This window comes from Carettochelys insculpta, chromosome 9, assembly GCF_033958435.1.
Source record: "Carettochelys insculpta isolate YL-2023 chromosome 9, ASM3395843v1, whole genome shotgun sequence".
NCBI lineage: Eukaryota > Metazoa > Chordata > Testudines > Carettochelyidae > Carettochelys > Carettochelys insculpta.
The window spans coordinates 44,336,288-44,352,652 of record NC_134145.1 but is presented as its reverse complement, the minus strand read 5'-3'; the positions used below and the strand labels follow the sequence as shown (position 1 = coordinate 44,352,652).

Genomic DNA, 16,365 nt, shown 5'->3' with positions numbered 1-16,365 from the left:
TAGAGCAGATGAAAGTAAGGTAAAAAGCCTAAATCTACAACTAGTGCTAGCTATACTGATACACTGCATGTGACAATTGTTAGCATGACTGACCATGTAATCAGAAAATCAGAGGCTACCCCTCTGATACATGTAATCAAATATTCACAAACTTCTATCTAATATAATTACAACTTTAATCATGCAGCCCATTGACATTCTAAATTAAAATTTGTATTTAATTTTGGTCTGTTAGAAGCTGTTTCTATAAATATGCACTATAAGATATTTCAAGAACATTATCTTTACAAAAAGAGAGCAAAATCACCTCTATGATGGTCCCAGAAACTTATAGGAGATATTTTGGTTCTACTCAATGTGGCAGAAAAAGCCTACTGAGTGCAGACCCAAGAAATTCATCTTATACAAAGGAATAACTTGTAGAGGAGATAAATAGGACATTTTTGTTCTCTGACATATCTACACATCTGGGGAATAAATTATTAGGCAGCAGACAATCCGGCAATGATTTTCAAAGGAATTGAAAAATGATTTTTTTCTTATAACTAGAATTTTTAATTTTGTAAATTAGAATTGAGTATATTCCCTCACAAAACCATGAATTCTGAAACAGCACAATTTTTATTTGAGCTCTTCCATGGTCAAATGGATTCTCATTCATGTACTTCAACAAAGTACATTGAAATACTAATTTTACCATAAAACTATACAATACTTGTGTAATCTGGATGGTTTTTCTAAGCCAAAGAATATCAAAAATTACAACAATCACTATAAAGTAATTTTAGTAAGAAATTACCAAAAATGATAGTCACTATTACCAGAATGTTAATGTCAATTTCTTTTCTTTTTTAAATTGGAGGACTGCTATAAAGGCCAGAATTTCATAGATGTTGAGCACCTGAAAAATCTCATTGGCTAAACAAAGGCAAAAAAGGCACTCAGAGGCACTTTCATTGTTACAATTTCTTACTCTCCACACATTCTGGTTAAATTAATTTAAAGGTAATTTCTGTGAGCCTGATTCATTCAGCTCCACTCGACACTAAATAGCCCCCTGTGTAAGGGGTGATGACTCATGTCACCTTAGCAGTTACCCAATGTACGGGAGGTTGAGTTGTTTCTCTTTGGAGGAGATACTGCTGAATACAACATATGAATTTCTTTGATGCAATCCTGTTCCCAGAAATACTTCCATAACAATGCCCAGCAAAACCCTTCTGCCCACATAGTTCAGGTTCCGATCAGCCTCGCGTGAGGGGATGGCTCTTATTTCTTCAGCTATCCTAAGGAGCTTAACAACTGGAGCCAAAGCATTCAGATTTAACTGTTTTTAGATAAGGGAGTTCTTCAGTCCTTACTCTTTTGTGACTTTCCATGGTAATTTACAAGTAATATTCAGGGATCCCAGCTTTCCATGATAAAAATGCCAAAATTCTCTGATTAAAAACTCCCATAAAAAAATCTGTGGTTTTGCATGATTAAACAATGACCTTTGGTTTCCCTAGCCAAAATGGGTAGCAGTTATAAAGTTATATTTACAATTTTCAAAGCCTAACAGTATCATTAATCATTATAATCAAACAGAACTGCAATTTGTCTCTTTCTTACACCAAACATTGCTGTCTGTAGTCTCTATTTCTTTAAAATGCACAAAAATGCAAGAGTGATCCAGTCACAGTGCATTGTATATTTAGTGTCATTGAATGCACTGCTGTTTCGGGTCTTTTGTTGTCATTTCTTTTCATTCAGTTTTAGTGCTCTTCATGTGTTGAATGTTTGCTTTCAAAAGTAATATACAGCTCTGCTGTCTATAGAACAGGACATTCACATCAACATGAAATTTGCTCTTGCCAAACTCAATGACACTGTCTTTACGGATGATTTTTAAACGTTTTTGTCATCTTTTCATATATTTAATTAACTCAGGCTGAAGTGATGCATTAAAATATTAACCTGTATACAGCAGAAGCAATTTATTGGAGTTTAGCTCTGTAAATTAAATGTACATTCAAAAATCAACCACAAGAGAGGGAGGTTGCATTTACTGAGTAAATGGCATTAGTACTTTCAGTAAAATTTAAATAGTTAATATATTTTTTCACAAAATGTAAAAACTAAAGATTCTCTAAAAACACCAATTTTGCATTTGTCTGTGGCAAACAGATTTCTAGGATTCCTAGTGATACTGAGCTTCCCAGGGGAGCTGTCCTCCTTGCTAGTAAGTCTGATCAAGCAATGGGAACTGGAGATAGAGGGCAGAAAAGTGGGAAATGGGATTCTACTGAGTTCAACTAAAATGTTTACAAGAAATCCCTGCAAATGCCTCCCAAAACTCTCTCAGCCTCAACTACACACAAAAGTTAATCAAGCATAAGTAGGCTGTGAATTTATATTGTAGTAGCTATCTCAGTGGTGACAGATGGCAGAACAAAGCAATGGTTTCAGGTTGTGGTCAAAGAGGTCTAGGTTGAATATTAGAAAAAATACAATTTCACTATGGGTGCATATACACTAGGAACTAACTTTGAAGTTAGGTACTATATCAAAGTAGCCAGCAGAAAGCCTACGCATATTTTTCCCTTACTTTGAAGTTAACTTTGAGCCCAACGTTGAGGTCCTTACTCCATTCCTGTAAATGTAGTACCTTACATAGAAGTAGGGTGTGTGTAGATGCTCTACTTCAAAATTGCTTACTTCAAAGTTATTTTGTAGTGTAGACACAGCCTAGGAGAGCTGAAGCTCTGTCATGTATTACCTAGGGAGGTGGCAGAATCTCCTTCACTAGGAGTCTTTAAATCCCATCTTGACAAAGTCCTGGCTGGGTTGGCTTACGTGGGATTGGTCCTGCTTTCAGCAGCAGATTGTACTTGATCACATCCTGAGGTCTCTGCCAACTCTAGAATTGCTATATAACAGATTTTTATTCAGGAATAAGTACTTTATCTACTTCATGGATTAAGTGACTGCAGAATAAATCACTGTATTTTAGACTAAATGCATCCACAGATTAACTATCAGGCGTAACTATTTTGGAATCACTTCCCATGTAGACAAACTCTAAATCAGCTACAGGAAAGCAATAACTATCCAGACAAAAATTGAGAGAGCTGCATAAGGCATGTCACAAAGTACTAGGTGTAGGGTAGAGAAGATTTATGTATATATAGTGCGGCAACCATACCAGGTAATAACTACTTACGTTTTGCATGTCACTGCTAATGGAGCCTGGCATAAAGCTGAAGAGCTATGAAAGTATCAAGCAACATTTGCCTCATCCATCCCTCAACATCAGAGACAGAACTCCTGATATAACAAGACTTGACAAGTCACCACTTATTAAAATGCTCCAGTGCAGATTATCTTTTGTTGGCTCAATATTTCTTTTGTTTGATCTACCTTGAAACTGGAATTGTTAATGCAAAGAAATGAAAGGTTAGTAAGTTTCGCTGAAGGGTTGTAAACAATTCTAGCTCCTTTACAGATGACAAATCTTAGATGAGGTAAGTGAGGATGTCTTATTGAACCAACTTGTGTCTAGCCTTTGACCAAAGTGAACAGGGCAGTTGTCCAGGGTAATGTGCTCGCTCGCTCGGGGGGGGTGTGTGTGTGTGTGTGGGTGTGTGGGTGTGTGTGTGTGTGTGTACACATATGCATGTACATTTGATACTGCCCATGTGACCTTACCTGACACTAGCCAGGGAAGCACTGAAGCCAGCCCTGCCAGGGAGAATAAAAAAAAAACAAAACCCACCCTACATTCAAGCTGCCGTTTAACAAGGCACCTGCTCAAGTTAACACCTCTGGTGGAAGCAGCAGCAGGGGGGTGGCTACACAGGGTGGCTCCCCCCTTCCCCAGAGCAGAGAATCCCATTGCAATAGAAACCATGGGAAGTGGATGGGGCTTTGCTAAAAGAGGCTTCCAATTTGGTATCTGGGATGGGCTGTGGGGGGCGGGTGGTACTGAAGGAGGCTTTGTGTGTGTCTTACCTGGCTGTGAGGTTGGAGTAGCCCTGCTATTTAAGTTGTGTATTAGTAGCAGGTTGGGGTCATACGCACACCCCGGTCTTTCCCCCAAAGATTCTACCTGATCCAGGCCAGGCAGAGCTAGAGTACACATTTAGTTCTGTGCAGGTGAGTATCATGCTGAGCAGGGAGTTGAATCCCTCCCCCCCCCACATAACCTCACACTGGTGGGGGGGGGGTCCACCACCAGAGTGAAGCAGAGCACCCTGAGTGGAAGATGGTGGAGCAGAGCAGTCTGGGAGAGGGTCACTCCACTCACTGGTGGTGAACGAAGCAGCTGGCCAGGATCCTGCTGCCAGCCTCAGGCCACCCAATAATTCCCCCGTCTGCACTGGCCCCTACAGGGACCCCAAAGTGCAGCATATAGGACAGCTGTCTCAACCAGCCTATGTGCTCAGGTTGTGTACATTTCTATGCTGCCTCAAGATGAATAATTAAGGAAACTCCTCTCTTTTACTCCCATCCAGTGGTGGGAAAAGTACCTGAAAAGTTACTTGAATAGAAATACAGCTGCTTTGGGAGAAGGGGACTGTACTTACAAGTCATCAGTGTCCCTCTGGAAAACCACTTGTGGAAAAGTGTACGTGTACACACACACAGAGAGAGAGAGAGAGAGAGAGGTCACATTTTACTGTAATCAAAGTAGCTGCACTTTTACTAAAATGACTTTTTGGGTACTTTTCTCACCTCTGCTCCCATCTTAATATACTACAAACCTCATTCATCCTCTGGAAGTAACTGGCATTCGTGCTGCTAGCATGAGGAACTGAGGAGAATATGCGATTGTTATGACTTTGTGTCAGGCCCTTAAACTTAGGGCTTGTCTACACTGGCAAGTTACTGCTCTGGCACGTTCTTGCTCAGGGGTGTGAATCCCCCTCCCCAGTGCATCAGGTTACAGTACTGTAAAGCACCAGTGTAAACAGCCACCCAGTGTTGTTAGCTGTTCCTCTCATGGAGGTGTCCCTTCAAGTGGTTCAGGGACTGAACAGACCAAAGTGGTTCTTATATGGCTGTGGTGCATCCCACTATTGTGATCAGCTCTCCCAGGGCAAACAGGGAGTTGGGGATGGAGGGATCCTGGCCTCACCTTCAACTCTGCATTCCAGCCCAGAGCCCCTGTGACTGCAATAGTCTGTAATATCTCCAGGGTCAGCTGTGATTCCCTGGGCCACGTGCCCGTGGCCCTGGCCAGCACCTTCCTTCCTACAGGCTCTTCTTCCTGGTATCTGCTAGCACGTGTCCTTCCCAGACCCAAACTCCCTACAGCCCATTCTCTCCCCAGTTCCATCCATGCTGTGAACTAACAGAAGAGGAGCCCTTTTCAACCAGTAGTAATTGAGTTTTCATTGGACCCTGGTGTCCTGACTAGCCAGTCCCCCTTGATTCTGCAACTCTCCTAACTGATTCTAGGTGTCTAAATTGGACCAACTGCCCTGCTGTTTCTCGATGAGCCCTAATTAGTTCACCTTTGGAAAAGGGACTTATTTAATCTAGGGTGAGTATACTTTTCTTCAACCACTCTCTTACAGCTCTCTGGCCTGACTCTGTCACAAAACGTCTAGGTCATTCATAATTCAACATAGATGAACTAGTACAAGAGAAACAAAGACAACCATACTAGGCAGTGGTGATGTCATTTCTGATCCTGCTTTATAGCCTAATCTAACAGCCCGAAAAAAGATCTGCTAAGACCCCACAGTCCATAAAGGAACTACATGGATTTGCAGTAGGATAAGCAAAAATCAACATTTTTCAACAATGTTTTTATTCAAAAAGCTTGAAATAAAAAAGCTTGAAAATGGTGAAGTTCTACAGTAGCGGCTGGCTGCTTTGCTCAGACTCCACTGATGGGGCTTTCTGTTTCTGCAAGCTCTTCTACTTGAATTCAAAAATCACCTCTAGCACTGGAAGGGTCATATATTCCAAATAATTGGAAACATCTCTCAGATTATTGTGTGATGTGAAAAGCTACCTAGTCACTCCAATTCCTTTCAAACATGGGTAGAAGTAGTGCAAATATTAAAACAGAATAACTGAACTGATGTAGAGCTTCAATGAGTGATTAAACAAGAGACAAAACAGAGGAAGAATGTTATAAAGTGACTCATGACACTTTATGTAACATAGCTTTCCGAGGCTCCTCTGACAGTGCTTCTCATGAACAACAGGAGCTGTTTGGGTTTGGTGAAGTCACTGGGAAAGTATGATGAAATACTGCAGGGGAATTTGAAAACCATGCTTTCCAGGGGGATGACAGATCACGACTCTGCCAAAAGAATTCAGAATGAGATAATTCAATTGTTGGAAAAGAAAGAGCTGAAGAAACCTTATTAAAGGGTTAAGGAGTGCCCAGTGCAACTTTGTGCTATTGGACTACACTTCAGATGTGAGCCATGCTGAAAAAGACATCTTTCACTGTTAAGAGGGAGAAGTGACACGTCACTGATTATAAAACGGTGGCTGAGTCCAAAGTGGAAGGACTAACGGATACTATACTCTCTACTCTGAAGGAATTTCACAAATATCCAAGACTGCTGGGGCCAGTGTTATGATAATGGTGCAAACATGAAAAGGAAAAACAAGGGAGTACAGCAAGAATCCTTAAAACCCAAGAGCAATTTTCATTCCATGTGAATGCCACTCACTCCATCTAGTGGTTGGGGGAATGCTGCAACATTTTCAGCAGAGTCCATGTTCCACTTCATCACGCTGCAAAAGACCTGCAGTCTGTTCTCTGCCTCTGCTCATCAGTGGCAGATTTGCACAGATCATGTTGCTGTTGCCATGAAGCCAGTATGTGAAATGTGCTCAGAGTGCACAATTGGCAATTTTTAAGCTGTTTCACACCAAACAGCTGAAGTCTACAACTGCCCTCAGACTGGCTGAATCAGAGGAAGCAGATGCTGGTGTCCATCACAACACATTTAGCCTGGCATGTCATCTAACTGAATTCAAGTTTCTTGTCCCTATTGTGGTGAGGTATATCCTTTTTCAAGTCACTGTGGTGAGCCAAAGCATGCAAAGAAAAACCACGCGTGTTTTGCCGCCACTAATTTGATGAATACCTATCAGAATTATATTGTAAAACAGGAAAATTGACCCAGCCTTGCTCGGACATTTAAGTGAAGTAAGGGTCCCCGCGCCCCCCCCACCCCACCGCCCTCCATTTGGAAAATAAAAGGAAAATTATTCGATTTTTAGAAAATGAAGGAAAAAAGTTTGTATTAATAAATGTCAAAGTGATTCAAAGATTACACAGAGCTTGTCAGTGGACAGTCTCTTTTCCTAGAATAAATAGAGGGGGTAGGTGCCTGATGGTAGGGGGTGGATGGTGTAGGAGTGAGACTAGGGAGCTGGGAGAGTTGGAGGTGCAGAGCAGGGGTAGAATGTGCTGCAGTCACTCATACGGTGAGTGGTAGGGGTAGGACTTGTGTGGTGGGGCTGAGGGTAGGGCAGAAAAGAGGGCAGGGGTTTGGGCGTGGCAGGCTCAGGACTGGGTGTGGGAGATGCTGGAGGGGACTCAGAACACAGTGTTTGTGGGGGGGGGGTCAGGGAAGGTGTGGGGGTATAGATGTCACAGCAGTGGTGTGGAGTGGGGGTGGCTCCCGGCAGCGGGAGTGTGGTAGAGAGGGGGCAGGGGCTGCAAGACTGAGGGTTTGGTGGGGCGTGGGGATGGGCTGTGGCCAGGGGCTTTAGTGGAAAGGATGGCCTTTGTGTGGGGAAGGGAGGGGTTGGGAGGAGGGCAAAGGATTCAGACTGTGCAGAAGGGTTGAGGCACAGGTGGGGATGCAACATAGGTTTTGTTGGCGAGTGCAGGGTAAAGGGTAGGTAGTGGAATGAGGGCAGAGAATTCAGTGTGTGGAGAGGGTTACTGAACTGGGGCTTGCAGCAAGGGGTTGGGAGGTCTCAGGCAACCACAGCAGGGAAGGTGGAGCTGGTCCAGGGAGGCGGGGGGCGGAGCTTAGGCTGCCCTACCCAGCTCTAGGATCTCCTCAGTGGGGTCCATGTTGCAGTTTCTGGCTCCAGAGTCTGGGAGAGGAGGGAGGCCCTGGGCTGGGCCAACTTCTGCAGCCCTCACTATGGCTCCTGTGGGGTAGGCACCTTCCCCCACTCTGTTGGAAGCTAGGGCTGGACTCTTTGCTGGCAGTGGGCTTCTTCCCCAACCCCAGCATGAACTGGGGCCAGGGATTTTTTTCCTTGGCCAACAGCATTTCAAAGGCTGGGGGCCAGGGCCTTGGAAAAGAGCTGCATCCATTGCAGTGGTAGGATCAGGGTGGGGCTGTTTTCCTGGCTGCAGAGAGAGGTGGTGGGGCTGGGTTAAGATCAGGCGTGGGGCACTTCTCCCAGCTCTACACTGCTCCTGGAAGCAGCTCCTATACAAAGGAGCAGCTGGAGGCTCCATGCACTGCCTCTACCCCAAGCACTGTTCCCACAGCTCCTATGAGCTGCTTCCATGTAGGAGCTAGAGGGAGGGGAAACATGCTGCTGCTTCTGGGAGCTGCTTGAGAAGGCAAGCACGACCCAGAGCTTGAACGCCTGGCCCCATTCCTCCATCCCAGCTCTAATCCCTCTCTAACCCTCCAAACCCCTTAGTCACAGGTGTAAGCCGCCTCCTTTACCCCATCCTTCTGCCTACACTCCCACAAAAGCCCTCACATACAGACATATCTTGTACTCCAACCCACTGTCTCAGCCCACAGCCTGAACTCCTCCTTTCTGGCCCCACCCCAGAGCCTACAACCCCAGCTGGAGCCCTCACCTACACTCCAATTTCATGAGCATTCATAGCCCTCCACAGAATTTCCATACACTCATGACTACCTAGCAAAATACAGCCTAGATGGAGCTACTAACTAGGTGGGTACATAACTGGTTGGATAACCACTCCCAGAGAGCAGTCAGTGTTGTAAATTCCTCTTTTAAGAGAATATGTCCCTGGCCATGGGCTGTGAGGTTTGTGTGCCTTCCACTACCCTTTTCAGGCAGCCTAGAGGAGCTGAGCATTTTAAAAATAAAAAACCTACATTTTGGTTTTTTGACTTTATTCTCTATCAGTCCGTACGAAAATAAAACAAAAATAAAGAAAAATTCTCCTCAAAATACAATGATAAAGTGATTATACACATAGGTATAGGTAAGGGATATAGGATGGCCGTTGGAAAGGCCGGTTAAAATGAATATTTATGAGGGTAATGAATATTTATGAGTTAAGATTTAAAATCCTGTGTCCTGATAGGTAGATTTTGGATGCTCATGAATATTCAATTAGAGAATGCATCCTGGTTGCTGGGGCAATGCAGGTGCAGACCTGGCAGGTGGAGGTGTCCAACCAGGTCCGCCCTGGCTCCATAAATTCCGGAGCGCAGCCTGCAGCCAGGCAGTCCGCTGGAGGACGAAGCGGATCAGAAGACCAAAGAGACTGTGCTAAGAGCTGGACTCTCGCCTGTAGCTGAACATTCCAGGCAGAAAAGGCCGAAGCTGAGCGTCATGTAAATCATCGTACGCTAGCCGCCGTGGGCTGTAGAAGACTTTTCGAAGAGCTCCGGCTTAGAAGCCTTTTTGAAGAGCTCCAGCCTTACGAAGAACTGAAATCACTTTTAAAGGCCCCACTGCTTTTATCTGGGGGGCTCACCTGGCAGACCGCGCTGGCAGGTACCCTGCACGGGTGAGCTGCGGAAGCAGCCCTGCCCTTTCAGCCGCCGACCCCTGCAGGCCGGCGGTGGAAACACAGGCTGCCTTTTTCCAGGAGGTGTTTGTTCACCAAGCCGGTCTTTTCCTCCTGGCTTCTTCTCTCCCCTTCACTTTCCTGTCAGACCTGTCCGCGGCTGCCATAAAAGCGCGCCGTGAGGGTCATCCTTTCCTAGCCTCAAGGGAAGAGACCCGCGGGCCCAGCGCCCGGACTAACAGAACAGGATAGTGGAGGTATTTAAAATTACTAGATCTTCCAGTAACATGAGCAACTGGATAAGTTTGTTAGATTGTTGTTAGGAATGGATACAGGATATTTGTTTTTCGTGTTATCTATGTTAGTTCTTTTAGTTACTTTGTTATTTGTAATCCCTTGTTGTTGTTATATGCATGAAGAGTTAGGGATATAAAGAGAGTTTAGACGCGTCTTAAATTTTGTGACCCTCACTTTCTAAAGGCCGGTTGTAAAGCACAGGAGGCCGGTCTTATTGACCTAGCCTGAAAATAACACATACATATAGAAGATTAGATAGGTTGATATAGCCTCTAGTCATTTACATTATATACAGAGCTGTCAGCTCCCCCACTATTTAGTAGGGGTAGAGCAGCTGAGGGCAAACCCATTAATTGGGATAACCCCAGCATATCAACCCTTTAAGGGTAATTGAGGGGATAACCTTTAAATAGGAAAACCCCATTATTAAGGGAAGTACCTTTGTGGAAACCCTATATTTATCGGGCTCTGCCCTGTTTGGCCAGCAGGGCAACCCTTTTAATATAAGAAGAAATCCTATAGCATAGCATAGGTAAATTTATCTTATAAGATCTGCTCCCCCAGGTAACTCGGCCTAGGGTTGAGCGACTCCGGTGAACCTCAGGAAGAGCCGGGGATATTAATAAGAAAAATAAACAGCTCTGCAATAATTCTTCCATTCACAGCACGCGAAGAAGAGTAATATGTGTACCTCCGGATCCAAAGTAAGTAATAGGAGGCATTAGTTAGTCGTGTTGTTATTGTGATAATACATTAATTTGAAGGCTATTAGTCCATAAGTAAAATAATCCTGTGCTAGGCCTAGAAAGATAGGGAAATTAGTTAGTTGTAGCTTTTAGTGTAAAAGAAATACATAATTCATTTCAATATAAAAGAAATATATGATTTTAAAAGAAGCAAATACTTCTACTCCCAATAAATAGCTTTCTTTGTTAAACACATCCCTGTTGTCCTTTCCTGGGAACGGAGCAGCACGTCACAACCCTGTAAACCTTATTGGATTAGAACCCCGTTGACATAGAGACAGGTTGCGGGATAAAACCTGGGGCAGATTGCCACTGGTGGAACGCCTTTGAGTAGCCTTGTGATTTTTGGTTGCTGCAGTGAGTTGTCCACTCAGACCCCTCCGTTAGTCAGCAATAATTCACAGTCACGTTGGAAGGGCATAATCAGTGGAGGTTCTGCAGAGATCAGTTCTGGGACTGGTTCTGTTCAATATCTTCATGAGTGATTTAGATAATGGCATAGGAAGTACACTTACACTTACCCTAATACCAAGCTGAGAGGTGTTCAAGTGCTTTGGAATATAGGATGATAATTCAAAATGACCGGGATAAAATGGTTCAAGGCAGTGGTTCCCAACTTGGGGTCCATGAGGGTATGTGGGGGGTGTGTCTGTGAAAACAATAGAAGAAATAAAAATGATCATAGAAAAGTTTAAATAAATTGCAAAGTTACAATCATTTTTTTAAATTAAATGTCTTCCAATAATGTTATTAATTGTTGCCCAAAGAGCTATGTTACACTTTCCTTTTTCATTTAATTAGGTGTACAGAGTGGCTACAGGTGGTTTTGGTGGGGGTTCATGAATGTTTTTTGGAGGGTGATTCAGGTGAAAAAGTTGGAAACCACTGGTTTAAGATAAAATAGGATGAAATTCAATAAGGACAAATGCAAAGTACTCCACTTAGGAAAGAACAATCAGTTTCACACATACAGAATGGGAAACTGTCTAGGAGGGAGTATTAGAGAACGGGATCTAACAGTTATAGCGTTAAGAGTCATGACACTGTTGCATAAAAGCCAACATAGTTCTGGGATGCAGCAGCATTGTAAGCAAGACAAAGTAATTCTTTTGCTCTACTCCACACTGCTTAGGACTCATTTGGTGTAGTGTGTCCAGTTCTGGGCACCATATTTGAAGAAAGAAAATTGGAGAAGGTCCAGAGAAAAGCAACAAAAATGAATGAAGGGCTAGAAAACGTGACTTAGGAGGGAAGACTGAAAGAACTGAGTTTGTTTAGTCTGGAAAAGAGAAGATTTTTAAATACTTAAGAACTGTCACAAAGAAGAGGGAGAAAAATAATTCTTCTTAAACTCTGAGGATAGGACAAGTAGTAATGGGTTTAAATTGTAGCAAGGGAGGTTTTGGTCTGATGGAAGGAAAAACTTCTGGTCAGGGAAGTTAAACACTGGAATAAATTGCCTGGCAATGTCGGGAATCTTTATCACTCAAGATTTTTAAAAGCAGGTGAGACAGACATCCGCCAGGGTTGGTGCTTGGTCTTTTCATGAGCACAGAGAACTGGACTTGACCTTGAGAGGTCCCTTCCAGTTTTTAGATTCATTGTGGGCCTTTGGCCAAAACGTCTGTCCATCCCTGGATTAGGCACAATAAAACTTCAAGGCAGACTTTCCCTTTCGTTCATATTTGTGTTTCTTCTAATGCTTTGACAGATTAGTAACATTTAAAAATCTAATCTTTTCAAATATTGGAGGGGTAGCCGTGTTAGTCTGGATCTGTAACAGCAACGAAGGGTCCTGTGGCACCTTGTAGACTAACAGAAAAGTTTTGAGCATGAGCTTTCATGAGCACAGACTCACTTCATGAAGTAATCTTTTCAAAGTGTGTGCTGATAGATAGTTTTTTGCATTTTTCTTAACTTGGGCAGTACTACTAAATAGCTTCAGTTCCCAGTTGTTTATAGACACTTCTATTTCCTTATGCACTGTCAAGTTGCTGATGTATTGTGCAATATTTCCATTTTTTAAATTAGTGTATTTAAGTATTTTAAAAGTGATAGTTTCTGTTAAGCACCGGTAATGCCCATTCATTCCAAAAAGAGAGGTCTGAACCTGAGTGATAGTTTTACATGTAAATGGAGGCATTCACTGTCTTACCTAAGAGTCAAGTTACATGGAATGTAATATCAGAACTGTAATCCTGCTAAAGAGCTTTCTGAAGTTGCCCACTCATAGGCTTTCAATTGCAGAGTCATTGTTGAGTAGCCAGTATCGGAGGGGTAGCCGTGTTAGTCTGGATCTGTAACAGCAACAAAGGGTCCTGTGGCACCTTATAGACTAACAGAAAAGTTTTGAGCATGAGCTTTCGTGAGCACAGACTCGCTTCATCAGATGCAATCATGAGCATCTGATGAAGTAAGTCTGTGCTCACGAAAGCTCATGCTCAAAACTTTTCTGTCAGTCTATAAGGTGCCACAGGACCCTTTGTTGCTGTTGAGTAGCTGGCACTCTCTGCATCACTCTTCACAGGACAGGGTTTAGCATCCTTTTATGTATTTTCCTTTCTAGAAAATAAAGAGAACATAAGAAGGTTGAAAGTCTTCATATTTTTACCTTGCATGGTGACAAGTATCAGAGAGGTAGCTGTATTAGTCTGTAGCTTTGAGAACAATAAGAAGTCCTGTGGCAGCTTATAGACAAACGGATATTTTGGAGCATAAGCTTTTGTGGGCAAACACCCGCTCCATCAGATGCATGAGTGGGGGGGTGGGTTTCAGAGGGGTATTTAAAGAATGGGGTCCCAGTAAAAGGGAGGGCCAGAGCTAACAAGGTCTATTCAGCAAGGTGGAAATAGACCATTATCAATAGCACATATCAAAAGAGGAAAAAACAAGTCAGATCAGACAGAGGGATATGACCCATTGTCAGAGTCTAATGGGGAGATATTAACACCCAGGGCAGAAAAGCTGCTTTTGTAAGGTGTGAGCCACTCCCAGTCTCTGTTTAATCCTTCGTTAATGGAGTCAAATTTGCAAATAAATTGCAGCTCAGAGATTTCTCCCTCCACCTGATTTTTGAAATTTCTTTGTTTCAGGACTGCCACCCTTAAATCTGCTATTGAGTGTCCAGGGAGATTGAAGTGTTCCCCCACAGGCTTCTGTACATTACCGTTCCTGATGTCTTTTGATTTATGTCCATTTATTCTTTCACGTAGAGACTGTCCAGTCTGGCCAATGTAAATTGCAGTGGGGCATTGCTGGGACATGATGGCATATAATATATTAGTATATGTGCAGGTCAAGATGCCCCTGATGGTATGTATGATTGATGTTAGGTCCTGTGATGATGTCACTGGTGTAGACATGTGAGCAGAGTTGGCAGCGAGGATTGTTGCAGGGGCTGGTTCCAGGCTTAGAGTTACTGGTTTGTGATTTATACTGGCTGGTGAGGATTTGTTTAAGGTTGGCGGGCTGTCTGTAAGCGAGGACACGCCTGCCTCCCAAGGTCTGTGAGAGTGAAAAATCATTGTTCAGGATGGGTTGCAGATCACTGATGATGTGTTGGAGAGGCCTTAGGTGGGGGCTGTATGTGATGGTCAGTGGTGTTCTCTTGTTTTCCTTGCGAGGCCTGTCTCATAGCAGGTAGCTTCTGGGTATCCATCTGGCTTTGTCAATCCGTTTCCTCAGTTTCTTAGGTGGGTATTGTAGTTTGAGGAAAGCTTGGTAAAGGTCTTGTAGATGTTTTTGCTCTGATCCATCAGACAGAAACATACAGTTGTACCTTAGTGCCTGGCTGTAAACAATGGATGGAAGCTGGAGGCATGTAAATAAGCATAGCGGTCCGCGGGTTTTTGGTATAGGGTGGTATTTATGTGACCGTCGCTTATCTGCACAGTAGTGTCCAGGAAGTGAATCTCTTGTGTGGACTGGTCCAAGCTAAGGTTGATGGTGGGGTGGAAACTGTTGAAGTTACAGTGGAACTCTTCAAGAGCCTCCTTCCCGTGGGTCTAGATGATGAACATGTCATCAGTGTAGTGCAGATAGAGGAGGAGTGCTAGGGGACAAGAACTGAGAAAGCGTCGTTCCAGGTCAGCCATAAAAATGTTGGCATACTTCGGGGCCACGCGGGTGCCCATAGCAGTGCCACTGATTTGAAGGTATAATTTGTCCTCAAATCTGAAATAGTTGTGGGTGAGGACAAAGTCACAAAGCTCCACCACCATTTGTGCCTTGGTCTCATCAGATGGAGAGAGAAATCTCTGAGCTGCAATTTATTTACAAATTTGACTCCATTAAGGATTAAATAGAGACTGGGAGTGGCTCACACCTTACAAAAGCAGCTTCTCTGCCCTGGGTGTTAACATCTCCCCATTAGACTCTGACAATGGGTCATATCCCCCTGTCTGATCTGACTTGTTTTTTCCTCTTTTGATATGTATATTGATAATGGGCCATTTCCACCTTGCTGAATAAGCCTTGTCAGCTCTAGCCCTCCCTTTTACCGGAACCCCACTCTTTAAATACCCCTCTGAAACACCCCCCCCCCAACTCATGCATCCGATGAAGCGGGTGTTTGCCCACAAAAGCTTATGCTCCAAAATATCTGTTAGTCTATAAGGTTTCACAGGACTTCTTCTAGTTCTCATATTTTTACCTGTAACCCCACAGGCACTGAGACCACTGACAAAGGAGAGTGAATTCTGCTCTACAGCTTTGGCTGAAATCCAGATGGCTTTTAGCTCACGTGGTCCAGCACAGGGCTTTAGTCCTTATGGTCACAGTTTATTCCCTCCGTGTTGTCTATTTTTAGATAAAACAAACTTCTTGTTACCTCAGGGTATGACTCTTTGGGAGTATCGAGCACCTAATAGAATGACAGCCTCCAGAGAGGTCCCAGTCCTATGGTACTGAAATCAAAGATAACCTTTCCAGTACACCAATGGAATGCTTTGATAGTCATATTTTCCCATTCTACCCGCTCCACCACCAAGTCCTTATATGTATCTGTTTCATAAGGGTCAGAAGTGAGAAATATCTATTACCTGTCCATGTGGTGTTGGCACATTGTGTTTTGTTCTTCAAATGCTGCAATGAATACCCTAAGGTACTCTTTTCTGCTCCTCCTCTCATGCAACCAATTCATTTAATATTAAGAAACTGAAAGATGCATAACCAGCAATGAAAAAAATAAAAATATATAATAAATGAAAACATTTATTTAATCAAATTAAAGGTCTCAAGAATGACTTGCCTCAGTTTGACACTTTAAAGCATGGTTATCTACCATATATTTCAGAGTATGCTCATCCCTCGCTCTATGAGCACAGTTCGTTCCCAACTCTGTGCTCGTAGGTGAAAACTCTTAAGAGGGACACTAAATTCTCATTAAAATACAGGTAAAAGTCTCCATTTGATTCCTAGAGCTTGGCAAAGGAATGGCAGCAAGTGGCACGGCTTTTGAAAGTTAAGTGAACCTGGGATTTGGGGGTTGGGAAAGGTTAGAGGTTGGAGGCAGTTTGGGGCCATGAGTGGGAGGGGGGATTAAAACCTGGTAGCCGGTTGGGTATGCAGGGTGGGTGGGTAGGGTTCAGGCTGCTGTAGATTGGGTGTGTGGTCTGGCGGGGGAGGGGT

At 43.5% G+C, this 16,365-nt stretch overlaps 1 long non-coding RNA gene across 1 annotated transcript in view; it reads right to left on the bottom strand.

The window, feature by feature from the left end:
* The window catches only part of LOC142017438 (uncharacterized), a 47,820-nt gene that overhangs the window by 28,579 nt on the left and 2,876 nt on the right, over positions 1 to 16,365 (bottom strand). The window contains exons 2-3 of the long non-coding RNA XR_012646526.1: positions 12,893 to 13,034; positions 11,259 to 11,386 (exon numbers count right to left, since the gene is read on the bottom strand). This is a non-coding gene — a long non-coding RNA (uncharacterized LOC142017438). The remainder of the gene's footprint in view (positions 1 to 11,258; positions 11,387 to 12,892; positions 13,035 to 16,365) is intronic.